This window comes from Macaca nemestrina, chromosome 1 (assembly GCF_043159975.1).
Source record: "Macaca nemestrina isolate mMacNem1 chromosome 1, mMacNem.hap1, whole genome shotgun sequence".
Lineage (NCBI taxonomy): Eukaryota > Metazoa > Chordata > Mammalia > Primates > Cercopithecidae > Macaca > Macaca nemestrina.
Window position 1 is genome coordinate 4,232,475 of NC_092125.1, and position 16,917 is coordinate 4,249,391.

General features: G+C 41.7%; 2 pseudogenes across 1 annotated transcript; both read right to left on the reverse strand.

Moving 5' to 3' along the window:
• Nucleotides 1-212: 212 nt before the first annotated feature.
• On the reverse strand, nucleotides 213-1,096 carry LOC105474696 (ATP synthase subunit f, mitochondrial pseudogene; annotated as a pseudogene). The gene has a single exon (XR_982920.3). The product of XR_982920.3 is annotated as an ATP synthase subunit f, mitochondrial pseudogene (transcript).
• A 1,416-nt stretch (nucleotides 1,097-2,512) lies between these two features.
• On the reverse strand, nucleotides 2,513-2,612 carry LOC112425383 (U6 spliceosomal RNA; annotated as a pseudogene).
• Nucleotides 2,613-16,917: the final 14,305 nt, after the last annotated feature.

A 16,917-nucleotide genomic window follows, 5' to 3' on the forward strand; every position in this document is an offset into this window, starting at 1 on the left:
TGTTGGTAAGGCTGCTCTCAAACTCCTAACCTCAGATGATCCACCCATCTCCGCCTCTCAAAGTGCTGAGATTACAGGCGTGAGCCACTGCGCCTGACCAGCATGTGGTCTTTCTTTAATCCCCATGTGGACCATATAAGTGCAGAAAGAATAATGCGTCTTATTCATCCTTATAAGCCATATACCTTTTTTCTTTCCTTTTTTTTTTTTTTTTTTACACGTACCAGTCATCTTTTATTTGGAGGTTAATTCCCATTAGGACATGAAAGGATTCAGCAACGATTGAGATTGTGTTCCTCACGGAGGGGCTCGGGCCAAGGTCATGGGGTCGGGGGGTGGTGCAGAGCGTGTCCTCTTCAGTGGTATTTGCGGAGCCGCTCGTGCTTGAGATGCTTGTAGGAAATGCAGTAGTTGAAGAGCACATAGCATGCCAGCACCATGGTAATCCCCGAGATGCTCCCCTTCCTCACGTTAACGTACTTGTAGTACCGGTAGTAACCTCTTTGAAATGCTCCGAGAATGCCACTAGGGCTAAAGTCCCGCATCAAGATCCAGCTTGGCAGCTCCCCCAGTTTGACCTCCAGAAGTTTCTTGTCCTTCACTGGTACGACTGACGCCATCTTGGAGTCCTGGTGTCCGCTGTGCCTCCATATACCTTTTTTCAATGTCTGAAACAAATACTTGCTGAGCCCAAAATTTAGGTAACTTAATTATGAATAAAGCATGATCCACTTCTGCCAAACATACACTTAAGATATCAGTCATTTGCAAGTTTCATATGTTCAGTTTTCTGGATTTTTCCGTGTCCTAACCATAAGAAGTCAGAAGGCAAAGAATTTGGAGCATATGTCTCAGTTCCGCTACATAAGTTATAATGTAGTGCTCTACCCCTCAGTTCTTTTAGAGAGTGGACAGAAGGCACCACACGTAAACAATTATTTCTGTGGTATGCAAAGCTGTCATTGTGATACCTGCTATTTGATGCAATGTCCTGTATTCAAAGATTCCTTTACTAATCTCCTGTTTAAGTTTGGGCAGTCTTCATTGATGTATGCTGACTGTTTCTTTGTCAGAAAGTATAAACCTTTTTTTTTTTTTTCTTAGCTCCTAGGAAAATCAGTCCTCAATTACAGTAATCCGCTTATCTCAAGTATTTAGTCATCTGTTGCCTCTGTTACTTTTAGAAAATGGTAATAGCTAATGTTTAGAATTCTATGTGCTAGGATCATAGCTAGCATATAGGACTTTAAGAGTCACAATGACTCTATGAATTGTATACTATGACATTTTAGGACACCATGACCTGGAGAAGTGAGACTTCCTGTCCAAAGACCCACAGTTAGTATAGACCAAACACAAGTAGCCTGACTCCAAAACCTGCACTGCTAACCACTCTCCTGTGTTTTTATCCTCAATTATTTTATTTCACACGGTGTTTTACAAATATATTTCAAGCTTTTTTTTCTTTTTAAAAAGGAGAAAGTAGCCGGGCGCGGTGGCTCACGCCTGTAATCCCAGCACTTTGGGAGGCCGAGGCGGGCGGATCACAAGGTCAGGAGATCGAGACCACGGTGAAACCCCGTCTCTACTAAAAATACAAAAAATTAGCCGGGCGCGGTTGTGGGCGCCTGTAGTCCCAGCTACTCGGGAGGCTGAGGCAGGAGAATGGCGTGAACCCGGGAGGCAGAGCTTGCAGTGAGCCGAGATCGCGCCACTGCACTCCAGCCTGGGCGACAGAGCGAGACTCCGTCTCAAAATAAATAAATAAATAAATAAATAAATAAATAAATAAATAAAAAGGAGAAAGTTATTGATCCTAAATTATCAGTTGTGTCATAAGTCTTTCTCTATGTTTGTTGTTGTTGTTGTTATTTTTGTGTTTTGTTTTCTTTTGAGACAGAGTCTCGCTTTGTCCACCAGGCTGGAGTGCAGTGGCGCCATCTCAGCTCACTGCAATCTCTCATTCCCGGGTTCAAGCAACTCTCCTGCCTCAACCTCCTGAATAGCTGGGATTACAGGCATGTGCCACCACACCTGGCTAATTTTTTGTATTTTTAGTAGAGACGGGATTTCATCATGTTGGCCAGGATGGTCTTGAACTCCTGACCTTAGATGATTCACCTGCCTCAGCCTCCCAAAGTGCTGGGATTACAGGCGTGAGCCACCGCCCCCGGCCTGTTTTGGTGTCTTTTGTTTGTTTGTTTGTTTGTTTTTTTGAGATGGAATCTTACTCTGTTTCCCAGGCTGGAGTGCAGTAGCACGATCTTAGCTCACTGCAAACTCCACCTCCTGGGTTCCAGCAATTCTCCCACCTCAGCCTCCAGAGTAACTAGGATTAGTTACTTGCCACCACGCCCGGCTAATTTTTTGTATTTTTAGTAGAGATGGGGTTTCGCCATGTTAGCCAGGCTGATCTCGAACTCCTGACCTGAAGTGATCTGCCCACCTCGGCCTCCCAAAGTGCTGGGATTAAAAGCGTGAGCCACCGCGCCCAGCCTGTTTTGGTGTTTTTAAAAATATGGAATGCTTCATGAATTCACGTGTCATCCTCGCTCAGGGACCATGCTGATCTGCTCTGTATCATTCTTCTTTTATATGTGTAATGGATCTGCTTTTATGTTAGTATCTTACAGAAAGGTTTATTTGATGTGATGTGCCATTGCTCCAGTTTATAATACACATCCCTCAGTCATTCTCTTCTTGACATACATGGAATAAGATTATGTGATTTAAGGATATACATTTCATGGCTTCCTCCCTAAATAGTCACACCCACAGCTGAAGTACCCACCCTAGCAACTGAGAGAAGAGTAATTGTGTGCTCTAAACAACAGTTTAAAAGTAGGAGGCTGAGGGAGAACCTAAGCTCCATGCCTTTTCCTGAGTCCTTGGCACAGTGATTGGAGTTTTATCTGGCATACCAGCTCCCGGGGTTTCAAGTGACAGAATGGTAGCATTAACCCAGCTTTCTAAGGCTGCCGCTGTAAACTGACTGGGCACAGAGAGGATACGGCCTCTGTCCCCGTCCTTTCTAGTTATCTACCGGTCTAGCCATCTGTGTATCTGCACCCCAAATATTGTAAACATTAACCATCCTCTCTCTTACACCTAAAAATGTTAAGGAACCATATATTGTTGTAGTGTATCTAGTATGTGCTAATAAGTACCAAAACCTCAAAATTAATAGGTTTGTAAATGGTGCTATTGCAGATAAATAGAATGTGTCATCTTAGTTTATTTGCATGCATATATATATGCATGTATGCATATATATGTGTTGTGTGTGTGTTTTCTGCTATGGAGAATAGAACAAACCTGAAATGGAGGTTGGAGAATTTTACCCACATGTAGAATCAGTGTGTGCCTGCACTTCCTTTTCTCTGTTGCAACCACTGTCAACTGCTTTCCATGACTTAGTATCTTAGATTGAATTTCTGCTCCTGCTATGTTTAGAATCTATTTTTAACTTGGCCAACTGATTTACTATGGAGCATGTGAGCGCTGCTATTTTAAAATATATAATAGTTGTCCCCAGAACCCACTCTATAGAAACCCTCTATGGAAAAACCACTGTGGGCCTGTCCCATTCCATGGCACATTTTCCAGAATGTATGATTTTAAAACAAAATCAGCATTTACTGAGTTCCTAATGTATATCAGGCAACAGGCTGTGTGCTTATTTATGTTTTCTTAGTTAATCCTCAAAGCAATCCTGTGTTGGTAGAGATTCCTTGCCTTACCAAGCACTTTGTAACCCTGCATGTAAGTATGAAGCTGTGTACTGAGCGCAAAGATTGGGGGCATTCACGCCAATCCATCCCGAATTCAGATCCTATCTTTGCCACTTGTTAGCTACGTGAACTTCAGCAAGTTACCCCACCTCTCTGAGTCTCAGCTTTTTCATTTGTAAAATAAGAACAATAATACTTCCTTGCAGATTGTTATGAAGAAATGTTGACGGAGTTGATGTAGCATATTATGCAGTTCTACAGGGTCCGGCACCAGCAGCAACACAGGAAAAAGGAGTTACTGCTATTCTTTTTTTTATTATTATTCTGAGTTTTTTTCATGTCCTGGAAAAGAAAAAAAAAAAATGGGAAGAGTTTGGAAGATGCAGGTTAAAGTAATATGTAGTTAAAGCGTCACTACACGGCTGCTAGAACTCTTTGACCTGGGCAGTTTCCATTTGAGCAGCTGGAAGCTGCAGTAGTCCAGTGTGACTTTTGAACAACTGCCAGGCCTTTCAGTTGGGGCCTTTCGCCTCTGGGAGTCTTCAGACATCTGGAGGAACTTCATGAGTAATCCCTGGTTATTGTTTAACAGAATATTAGCTTTGAACAGGTGTGTCTTTGCCTGCTGGGTCTCTGCACAACTTATGAAGAAGCAACTCGTCATACACCTACAGGGCAAATTCTTGGTTCTTGTATCTGCATCCAGCTGGGGCCGGGTTAAAACCACGTGTGGTGATTTCAGAATCCCTACAGCGCTCTCTAGGAGACCAGCTGCGTGCTTTCCGGATCAAAGGCCCAAGGAGCTTTTCTGGATGGTCTTGAGGTGATGTCTTGTGGCTTTGAGTTTTCCCTGAATGCCAACCAATACAACAGGTTTGGTCTACCTCCTCTGCTCAAGTGGCTCTTTCAGTTTGGTTTTCTTTACTGCCTGCTATGGAACTGTTACATTAGGAGACATTGATACAGTTTCTTCAGTTTAAAGGCAGGAGTTAGGAAACCTTGGCTACTGAGGTTGATGTGGAAGGAGGAGGCGGTCTTATATTGGCTGGGAACCTACTACAGTGCCAGGAACTTCACAAGGGAGGTAATACCATTGCACCGGGTCAGTTGAGGAAAGTTTTCTCTGAACACAACTATATTTGCTTAGCATCAAATCTCATATGTAGCTTATTTCTGTTTTCTTTGCTCTTTCTTTTCCTTCCTTCCTTCCCTCCTTCCTTCCTTTTTTCCTTCTCCCTTCCTCCTTTCCTTCTCCCTTCCTCCCTTCTTCTCCTTCCTTCCTTCCTTCTCCTCCCTTCCTCCCTTTCTAGTCTTTCTTTCTCTCTTTCTCTCTTTCTCTGTTTCTTTCTTTCTTCTTTGTTTCTCTTTCTTTCTCTTTTCTTTCTTTCTTCTTTCCTTTTTTTTTTTTTTTTTTTTTTTGAGACAGAGTCTCGCTCTGTAGCCCAGGCTGGAGTGCAGTGGCCGGATCTCAGCTCACTGCAAGCTCCGCCTCCCGGGTTCACGCCATTCTCCTGCCTCAGCCTCCCGAGTAGCTGGGACTACAGGCGCTGCCCCCTCGCCCGGCTATTTTTTGTATTTCTTAGTAGAGACGGGGTTTCACCGTGTTAGCCAGGATGGTCTCGATCTCCTGACCTCGTGATCCGCCCATCTCGGCCTCCCAAAGTGCTGGGATTACAGGCTTGAGCCACCGCGCCCGGCCTCTTCTTTCCTTTTTAAGACAGGGTCTCACTCTGTCACCCAGGCTGGAGTGCAGTGGCACAGTCATGGCTCACTGCAGCCTGTATCTCCCACACTCAAGTGACCCTCCCACCTCAGCCTCCCGTGTAGCTGGGACTACAGGCTCATTCCACCACACCCAGCTAACTTTATGTGTATTTTTTGTAGGATGAGGACTCACTATGTTGTCCAGGCTGGTCTCAAACCCCTGGGCTCAAGCGATCCACCCACCTCAGCCTCTCAATGTGCTGGGATTACAGGCCTGAGCCACCACGCCAGGCCTTTCATATGTAGTTTAAAAGCAAATTGTTTTCTATGACTATGACAAGAAATAAATCATTTTCTTCTGGTTAATGGAACTAAGTGAAAAGAAATTCTTTTTTTTTTTTTTTTTTTTTTTTTTTTTTGAGACAGAGTCTCACTCTGTTGTCTAGGCTGGAGTGCAATGGTGTGATCTCAGCTCACTGCAACCTCCACCTCCCAGGTTTAAGCAATTCTCCCACCTCAGCCTCCCAAGTAGCTGGGGTTACAGGTGTGCACCACCACACCCAGCTAATTTTTGTTTTTTTTTCGAGACAGAGTCTCGCTCTGTCACCCAGGCTGGAGTGCAATGGTGTGATCTCAGCTCACCACAACCTCCACCTCCTGAGTTCAAGCAATTCTCCTGCCTCAGCCTCCCAAGTAGCTGGGATTACAGGCATGTGCCACCATGCCCGGCTAATTTTGTATTTTTAATAGAGATGGGGTTTCTCCATGCTGGTCAGGCTGGTCTCAAACTCGTAACCTCAGGTGATCCGCCCACCTCGGCCTCCCAAAGTGCTGGGATTATAGGTGTGAGCCACTGCACCTGGCCCAAAGTGGAAAGAAATTCTGAGCCATCATCCATTGAGTGTCTATTGATAATCTATGTCTCCTGGCTGGTGTGCAGTGGCTTATGCCTATAATGCCAACAATTTTGGAGGCTGAAGCAGACAGATTGTTTGAGCCCGAGTTCAAGACCAGCTTAGGCAACATGGCAAAACCCTGTCTCTACTAAAAATACCAAAAATTAGCCAGATGTGGTGGCACACACCTGCAGTCCCAGCTACTTAGGGGACTGAGATGGGAGGGTCGCTTTTTTTTTCTTTTTAGACAAGGTCTCACTCTGTCACTCAAGCTGGAGTACAGTGGCACAATTATAGCAAACTGCAACATCAAACTCCTGGGCTCAAGCGGTCCTCTTGCCTCAGCCTCCTGAGTAACTAGGAGTACAGGTGCGTGCCACCATGCCTGGCTAATTTTTGTATTTTTAGTAGAGACAGGGTCTCCCTGTGTTGCCCAGGTTGGTCTCAAATTGCTGGCCTCACGTGATCCTCCCACCTCAGCCTCCAAAAGTGTTGGCATTATATAGGCATGACCCACTGTGCCCAGCTGAAATTTTTAACATCTCTCTCATGCACAATCTTGTCTAGAAAACTCTTGTTTTGTTTGCCTTAAATAGATAGTCAAGGTTTATGTAAATTGTTGATTGTTCATATACAATTTTGTCAGCAACAATCAAATATACAATCACAAAGCTTATACAGTTACCCTATATTCTGAAAAAACTATTCTGAAAAAATAGATTTGGAATTTTAATATCTAAATCTAGCTTACCGGCCAGGCATGGTGGCTCACGCCTGTAATCTCAGCACTTTGGGAGGCCAAGGCAGGCAGATCACCTGAGGTCAGGAGTTCAAGACCACCCTGGCCAAGTTGGTGAAACCCCATCTCTACTAAAAATACAAAAATTAGCTGGGTGTGGTAGTGGGCACCTGTAATCCCAGCTATTCAGGAGGCAGAGGCAGGAGAATCACCTGAACCCAGGTGGCAGAGGTAGCAGTGAGCCGAGGCTGCGCCGCTGCACTCCAGCCTGTGCAACAGGGCAAGACTCTTTCTCAAAACCAATCAATCAATCAATCAATCAATCAATCAATCTAGCTTACTATCTTGTTCATTGTATCTTAAAAGTGTCCGTGTTTAAAATTTTGGTGTTCTTGGTAAAATATTTGCAATGAATTGGGCATCTTTGTAGAAACAGTTTAGTTTTCATTTGAATATCCAGCAGGCAGAGATTAGAAATTGTTATTAAGTAAATCTATTTTAATGTGGTTCATTTAACTGACTTAATCCATATATTATCAGACTTGAATGGGACTTTTCAGGGAATTTCGTTTGCCTTCTTTGTATTTAAGGCTTTCAGATTTATAGAAGTAAACTCAGTGAAAAGGATAGTATTGTTTAAAATTATTTTTTCACTACTTAAAAAGATTAACTATTTTTTTCAATCAGTGGCTCACACCTGTAATCCCAGCACTTTGGGAGGCCAAGGTGGGCGGGTCACAAGGTCAGGAGTTCGAGACCAGACTGGCCAATATGGTGAAACCCTGTCTCTACTAAAAATATGAAACTTAGTTGAGCGTGGTGGCAGGCGCCTGTAATCCCAGCTACTCGGGAGGCTGAGGCAGGAGAATTGCTTGAACCCGAGAGGCAGAGGTTGCAGTGAGCCAAGATTGCACCACTGCACTCCAGCCTGGGTGACAGAACGAGACTCTGTCTCAAAAAAATAAAAAATAATAATAATATATGCGCATGGTACAAAATTCAAAAGTACAATAGCTATATAGTAAAAAGGCAGCCTGCCTCCCTTCTTCCCCTCCCCCCACCTGATATCCCTCTCTAGATAGAGTTGTCAACTTTTTATTTCTCTCAACTTTTTAAAAACCAGATGCAAATATTTAAGTTCTTCGAGCAGGGTCTTGTTACCTTCCTTTTAGAATAACAACAACAACAACAAAAATAGCGTAGCATAGCATCATTCCAGAATCCTGTACAAGGTGTTTATTTTACATATGAAGCACAGAGAAAATAAAATTTGCTTAGTTTTCACTGAGCCTTGGGAAAGTCTTCTGTTGCATATTAGTGCAACAATGATAGTAAGCTATCATTATATGTAACTACAATGACCGTATGTTGTATATTTTAAATAAATAGAAAACAAGTTTCATTGAAATTAAAGATAATAAAATAGTCTTAATATGTGATAATCATTTTTGTATATACTATTTATCTGATTTGCAAATTCTTGAATTAAAGCTTCTCATGAATTTATATAGGAATTGAAAAAAATCTAATTTCCCCTGACTGGAAATCAATCCTGCTTTTCTAATTTTTTTTACATGCAAGTTCAAAAAGTAGTATGTACTATCTGTGCTCCCAGAGGCTGACCTGAAATAAAAGGAAAAAAAAAGTAGTATGTACCAGACGTTTTAAGTATATTATGTCTAATTCTCATAACAACCTTGCAAGATTGGGTTTGTTGCCCTCTTTGGAGATGAGGAACCTGAGGCTCTGAGAACTGAAGTGACTTGCCACAGGTTCACAGCAAGAAGTGCAAAGCTGGGATGTACATCTCGTTCAAACCCACTGGTCCATAATGTTGTTAGAAACACAGAATCTACTAGTCTGGAAAAAGGTGGGATGCTTGACAGTGTGGATCTCACTTCATCAAGGCATGTGCCGAAAGCCTGAGGACATGTTCCTGAACAAAATGGAGTCAGGGATGCTAGAGGAAAATAGGTTAGGTGAAGTGATAATAGGTAAAATAACCATGTTCTCATGTTCTCTAAAGAGCTCATTAGCAGCCAACGTATTTCTGGGAGTAGGTGCAATAGGGCTCTGTCCTTGGCCCTGTTCTGATCAACGTCTTATTAATGCTTGAGACCAGAGCAGTGAGTATAATATGGTAGGACTTATAAATAACTATTGAACAAATTAATGAATTAATAAGGATATTTGAGTTGTGCTGATCATATCTTTAGTTTATTTTATTTTGACACAAAGCCTCGCTCTGTCACCCAGGCTGGAGTGCAGTGGCATGATCTCAGTTCACTACAACCTCTGCCTCCCGAGTTCAAACGATTCTTGTGCCTCAACCTCCTGAGTGGCTGGGACTATAGGCGCGCGCCACCACCATGCCAGGCTAATTTTTGTATTTTTAGTAGAGATGGGGTTTCACCATGTTGGCCAGGCTGGTCTCGAACTCCCAACCTCAGGTGATCTGCCTGCTTTGGCCTCCCAAAATTCTGGGATTACAGGTATGTGCCATCGCACCTGGCCAGATTTTTCACTGTTAAGTTGAGTTTCTTGTATATTCTGCATATTAGTCTCTTGTCAGATGAATAGTTTATAAATATTTTATTCCATTCAACAGGTTATCTCTTCATTCTGTTGATTGTTTTCTGTGCTGCGCAGAAGCCTTTGAGTTTAATATAGTCCCATTTGTCTATTTTTGTTTTAGTTGCCTCTGCTTTTGAGGTCTTAGCCACAAAATATTTGCCTAGACCAATGTCCTGGAGTGTTTCCTGTATGTTTTCTTCTAGTAGTTCTATAGTTTTGGGCCTTACATTTAAGTCTTTAATCCATCTTGAGTTGATTGTTGTATACGGTGAGAGACAGAGGTCTACTTTCATTCTTTTGCCTATGGCTGTTCAGTTTTCCCAGCACTATTTATTGAAGAGGGTATCCTTTCCTCAGTGTATGTTATTGGCACCTTTGTCATAAATTAGTTGACTATAAATATGTAGATTTATTTCTGGGTTCTCTATTCTGTTCCATTGGTCTATGTGTCTATTTTTATACCAGTACAATGCTGTTTGGGTTATTGTAGCCTTGTAATATGTTTAGAAGTCAGATAGTGTAATGCCTCCAGCTTTGTTCTTTTTGCTCAAGATTGCTTTGGCTATTCAGGCTCCTTTTTGGTTTCATATGAATTTTAGGGTTGTTTTTCTTTCTGTGAAGAATGTCACCGGTATTTTGGTAGATTCATTAAGCTGTAGATTGCTTTGGGTAGTTTGGCCATTTTAACAATATCAATTCTTCCAATCCATGAGCATAGGATGTCTTTCCCTTTGTTCGTGTCCTCGTTAATTTCTTTCATCAGTGTTTTGTAGTTTTCCCTGTAGATAGCTTTCACCTTCTTGGTTAAATTTGTTTGTAGGGTTTTTGTGTGTACATAGTCACTGTAAATGGAATTGCCTTCTTGATTTCTATTTCAGCCAGTTCTTCATTGGTGTATAGAAACACTACTGATTTTTGTATCCTGATACTTTAATTAATTTGTCTACTAGTTCTAAGAGTTTTGTGGTGGAGTCTAGGTTTTTCAATTTTTTTTTCTTTGTATACGGAGTCTGATACCATATAGATTTTTCTAAATATAAGCATATCATCTGCAAAGAGGGACAATTTGACTTCTTTTCCAATTTGGATGCCTTTTATTCCTTTCTCTTGCCTGATTTCTCTTGCTAGGATTTCCAGTACTATGTTGAATACGAGTGGTGGAAGCGTAAATCCGTCTTACAACCTTTTAATATAGTACTGTTAAGGTAGGCACAGTTTGTTTCTGTCGCTTGTGATAAAAAAAAAAAAAAAAAAACAAGAAAGATACGTATCTACTTGTTCTTTAGGGCACATTGTATATTCAGCGAGGTTCTTGGCTTATGATATCTGCTTGGACAATGACAAAAATAGGTAATCAATGCTGGCTAACATTAGCAAGGAGGAGAAGAAAGTTGAAGCTAGTGGCTGGACACTAGGGCTATTTTTATTCCCTATTATTGTGAGTTTTTGAGAGAGATTCCAAATACTTCCTGAACTAATCCAACATTGCTTGCATTTTGTAGAGAGTTCTATACTAACGTCTATACTACCTACGAACTATTCTTGCCAAAGAAATTGAAGCTGAATCTAATCAAGCTTCTAAAGCTTTCATTTACAGAAAATGGTGGAGAATGTAAAGGAGGAACAAGTTAAATGACACCAGGAGGGAGCAAACAAGCAAATCTAGGATGTGAGGTATTTTATACAACAACTAAACCAGTATCTTCCATAAGACAATGACATTTTTAAAATAAGTAGGACCCCATGAATATATACACCTAATATATACCCACAAAAATTAAAAATAAAAAAAAAATTAAATGAGTTGGAAGAAGAGGACTCAAAATCAAAAGAAACTTGAGATATTGTAACAGCCAAATGTGATATGTACATTCTGATTCAAACATACCAATTGTGACATACAAAGAAGAGTACATTTACAAGTAACAATGCAAAAAGAAAATTTCTCTAAAACCCATTGTTGATACAGTGCCATTGAGCACTTTGATGTTAAATAATATGATTTTCATGTAATAGTCATAAAAACATATCCTGCAAAATAGAACACAGTAATTTAAGATGTGTGAGTTCTAATTATGATTATTGTTCTGTGAACTTGAACAAATTACATAATACACTCAGCTATAAAATGGAAAGACCAATACCTCATTAAATGGTTACTCAAAGGACCTAATAGAAGTTATGGTAAAGAACATGCTAAGCATAAGTGCTATAAAGCTACAACTTTCAAATAATAGTCCAATAGTGTAGTGCACAACCTCTGAGGTAGCCCTCGATGATCTTCTCCTACTGAGATTCCCAACCTTATGTAACTCCCTTCCCTTGAGTATGATGTCACTTCAGAAATTAGGTTACAAAAAGGGGCCAGGCCTGTAATCCTGTAATCCTAGCACTTCGGGAGGCCAAGGCAGGCGGATCACCTAAGGTCAGGAGTTCGAGACCAGCCTGGCCAACATCGTGAGATCTGGTCTCTACTAAAAATACAAAAATTGGCCAAGCATGGTGGTGGGCACCTGTAATTCCAACTACTCAGGAGGCTGAGGCATAATAATCTCTTGAACCAGGGAGGTGGAGGTTGCAGTGAGCTGAGATGGCACCACTGCACTGCAGCCTGGGTGACAGAGCGAGACTCAGTCTCAAAAATAAAATAAAAATACAAAAATTAGCCAGGTGAGTTGTGGCCGGGCACAGTGGCTCACACCTGTAATCCTAATGCATTGGGAGGCCGAGGCAGGTGATCACAAGGTCAGGAGTTCAAGATCATCCTGGCCAACAGGGTGAAACCCCATCTCTACTAAAAATACAAAAAATTAGCCGGGTGTGGTGGCAGGCACCTATAGTCCCAGCTACTCAGAAGGCTGAGGCATGAGAATCTCTTGAACCCGGGAGTCAGAGGTTGCAGTGAGCGGAGATCAGGCCACTGCATTCCAGCCTGGGCGACAGAGCAAGACTCTGTCTAAAAAGAAAAAAAAAAAAAAAAAAAAGAAGGAAGAAATTAGGTTACAAAAAGATTAGGATTCGAGGTTAAGTTACCAGCAAAGTGAATGAAAAAAGTCATCAGTCTATCCCTACCTCTACATAGATTTTGCCTAAAATAATCTCAGATCACGATCTTGAACTGTTGACTGTGGGAGCTGGGTGATGGATAACTGAAAGGATCATTGTATGTTTCACTGGACTATTTTTAAAATCTTAACCATGCTTTTGTTTGAGACGGAGTTTCGCTCTTGTTGTGAAACAACTCCAGAACTCTTTCACCTTGCAGAACTGAAACTCAATACCCATTAACCAACAGCTCTCCTTTTCCCTTCCCATAGCTCCAGGTAACCACCATTCCACTTTCTGTTTTTATGAGCTTGACTCCTCCAGGAACCTCATATAGATGGAATCTACAGTATTTGTCCCCAAGGTTCTTCTGTGTTATAGACTGTGACAGGATTTTCTTCCTTTTTAAGGCTGCATAGTATTCTATCATGTATATATACCAAATTTTGTTTATCTATTCATTCCTTGATGGACATTTGGGTTGCATCCACCTATTGTGAGTAATGCTGTCATGAACATTGGTTTGCAGATATCTGTTTGAGAGCCTTCTTTTATTTCTTTTGGATATGTACTCAGAAGTAAGGTTGCTGGGTCATATGGCAATGGTGCTTTTAATTTTTTGAGAAATCATCATGCTGTTTTTCATGGCAATCATACCATTTTGCTATCCTGTCAGCCATTCACAAGGTTTCCAATGTCTCCACATCCCCACCAACATTTGTTATCTTCTGGGGTTTTTTTGGGTGGGAGTGTTGGGGGTAATAGTAGCTATCCTAATGGGTGTTAGGTGGTATCTCCTTGAGGTTTTGATTTGTATTTCTCTAATGATTAATGATGTTAGGTATCTTTTCATGTACCTGTTGGGCATGTGTATGTCATCTGTGGAAAAATGTCTGTACAACTCCCCCCCTGCCCATTTTTTATAGTTTTTTTATCTTGTTTTCATTAAACTTTTTATCTATTTTAATTTGTTTTTTTTTTACATAGACAGGGTCTTGCAATATTCCTCAGGCTGACCTTGAATTCCCAGACTTAAGTGATCCTCCCAATTCAACCTCTTGAGTAGGTGTTGACTACAGGCGTGCACCACTGTGCCTAGCTTTTTGCCCATTTTTAAATAGGATTATTTGAAATTTTGTTGTTAAGTTGTAGAAATTACTTACATATTAAATAATTGTGGATATTGTAGATATTAACCTCTTACCAAATATATGATTTGCAAACATTTTCTTCCATTTTGTAGGTTGCCTTTTTGCTCTGTTGATTGTCTTTTGATGCACACAAGTTTTCAAGTTTGAGGTAGTCTCATTTGTCTATTTTCTTTCTTTCTCTCTCTCTCTTTCTTTCTTTCTTTCTTTCTCTCTTTCTTTCTTTAAGAAAGGCAGACTGCCACATGCAGCACCTCATTTGGATGTGTCTGAAGTCTTGGAAGCTTGACTACCCTACGTTCTCCTACAAGTGGACCTTGAGAGCTTGTTTGAAAGTTCTAGCAGGAGACTGCAGCTACTCATATACCCTCAACCGGGGACCAGTCCTCCTCTATCTGGGATGGTTGTCCTCTTAAACCAAACATACAGCTTCAGGAGGAATGCATATGGGGCAGCGAGGGAGGAAGGGGACACGTGCCTAGTCCGCCAGATCAGCCACATCAACCCTGGCACTCAATGGGGTGACAGGCGCCGCAGCCAGATCACCCTCACATCCATATTTTTCTTTTTTTAAACTGTACTTCTGGGGTTGTATACGAGAAGTTATTGTATATGGCAAATCGTTTTTCCCCTGTGTTTTCTTCAAGTTGTTTGAAAGTTTGAGATTAATTTTTAGCTAATCTAATGTAGCATAAAATAAGGGTCTAACTTAATTTTTTTGCATGTGGATATCCAGTTTTTCTAGCACTATTTGTTGAACAAACTGTCCTTTCTTTATCAAATGGTCTTGGCCCCCTTGTTGAAGATTATTTGGCTATGCCATAATTTATCTCTGGGCTCTCTATGCTACTCCATTGGTCTGTGTGTTTGTCTCTATACCAATAGCACACTGTTTGAATTACTGTAGATTCGTAATGTGTTTTGAAATCAGGATGCTTGAGTCTTACAAATTTGTTCTTCTTCTTCAAAATTGTTTTGACTTTTTGGGGTCTCTTGAGATTCCATATGAATTTTAGGATCTATTTTTCTATTTCTGCAACAAACACCATTGATATTTTGATAGGGATTGTGTTCAATCTGCAAATGGCTTCATGTAGTGTTGACATCTTAACAATATTAAGTCTTCCAATTTATGCACACAGAACGTCTTTTTATTTATGTGTGCCTTCTTTAATTTCCTTCAACAGCGCTTTGTACTGTTTAGTGTGCAAGTCATTCACCTCCTTGGTTAGGTAAATTCCTAAGTATTTATTATTTATTTATTTTTAGAAGGAGTTTTGCTCTTGTCGCCCAGGCTGGAGTGGAGTGGGGCGATCTTGGCTCACTGCAACCTCTGCCTCCTGGGTTCAAACGATTCACCTGCCTTAGCCTCCCTAGTAGCTGGGATTACAGGCATGCGCCAGCACGCCTGGCTAATTTTTGTATAGAAGGGGTTTCGCCACGTTGGTTATGCTGGTCTCAAACTCCTGACCTCAGGTGATCTGCCTGCCTTGGTGTCCCAAAGTGCTGGGATTACAGGTGTTAGCCACTGCACCCGGCCAATTCCTATTTTATTCTTTTTGATGTCATCATAAATGAAATTGTTTTCTTAATTTATTTTCCTAACTGTTCGTTGTTCATGTATAGAAACATTCCATTAAAAAAAAAAACAGGAGGCCAGGTGCGGTGGCTCACGCCTGTAATCCCAGCACTTTGGGAGGCCGAGGCAGGCGGATCACGAGCTCAGGAGATCGAGACCACAGTGAAATCCTGTCTCTACCAAAAATACAAAAAAATAAACCAGGCGAGGTGGTGTGCACCTGTAGTCCCAGCTACTCGGGAGGCTGAGGCAGGCGAATCACGTGAACCCGGGAGGCAGAGGTTGCAGTGAGCAGAGATCGTGCCACTGCACTCCCGCCTGGGTGACAGAGTGACACTCCGGCTCAAAAACAAAAAACAAAAAACAAAAACAAAAAACAGCAATACAACTTTTCTGTTCAGAAATTTTCATATTCCTGCATTTTGTTCTTTACCGATGCCCCAGAGGAATTGTTTTATGGGCTTGATGTCCGTTTGGAATAAAGGAAGAATTCTGTGGAAATCAGAATGTAAGTAACATACACATTTGCTTAAAAGGTTGAACAGACTCGCAAGTACCCCATATATCTACAGTTAGAGGCGTGAATGGGATCATTCATAACTCACAAGAGACTTGTTTGCATTGCACCAACAGCAGAGAAATTTGGGGGCTGGCTGAGGGGCCCTCTGTGATTACCCAGATCCTTGAAAGGAAATATTAGGTGCCTACATCAGTTGGGACTCTTTTCCTTACACTTGGCAGAAAACCCTTCATAAACTACCTCAAGGGGAAACGAGGATGCGCATAATGGCAACGTCCTGGGGAACTGGATTTGGACTTGGCTTGATCCAGAGTGGAAATAAAGTTAGACACCGCGCCCGGCCTTCATTTTTGTGTTTTAATTTTGTGTTTTTGTTTTTTAGTATTTTAACCCCAACAGGGTTTCACCATGTTAACTAGGCTGGTCTCAAGCTCAGGTGATGTACCCATCTCGGCCTCCCAAAGTGCTGGGATGACAGGCGTGAGCCACCGCGCCCAGCCAGATTTTAGAATTTGGTGACTACTGAGTGGAGGGGAATTACAGGAGAGAGGCAGGTACATCCCCAGTGCAGAAGTGAAAGCCTTTTGGTTGCTTCATTTGGCTGCACCAAGCGCGGGCCTGTAGGCCTGTGTCGTCCAACGTCTAAACACGGCCGTTGAATACTTAATATTTAGCTGTTCCAAATTGAGACGTAAGCATAGAATACACACTGGATCTTGAAGACTAGTACAAAAGAAATAAGTAAAATACCTTATTAATCATTTTTTATATTGATGACATGTGTGTGTGTGTGTGTGTGTGTGTGTGTGTGTGTTTTGAGACAGGGGCTCGGCCAGGCGCGGTGGCTCATGCCTGTAATCCTAGCACTTTGGGAGGCCGAGGTGGGCAGATCACGAGGTCAGGAGATCGAGACCATCCCGGCTAACACAGTGAAACCCCGTCTCTACTAAAAAAAATACAAAATATTAGCTGGACATGGTG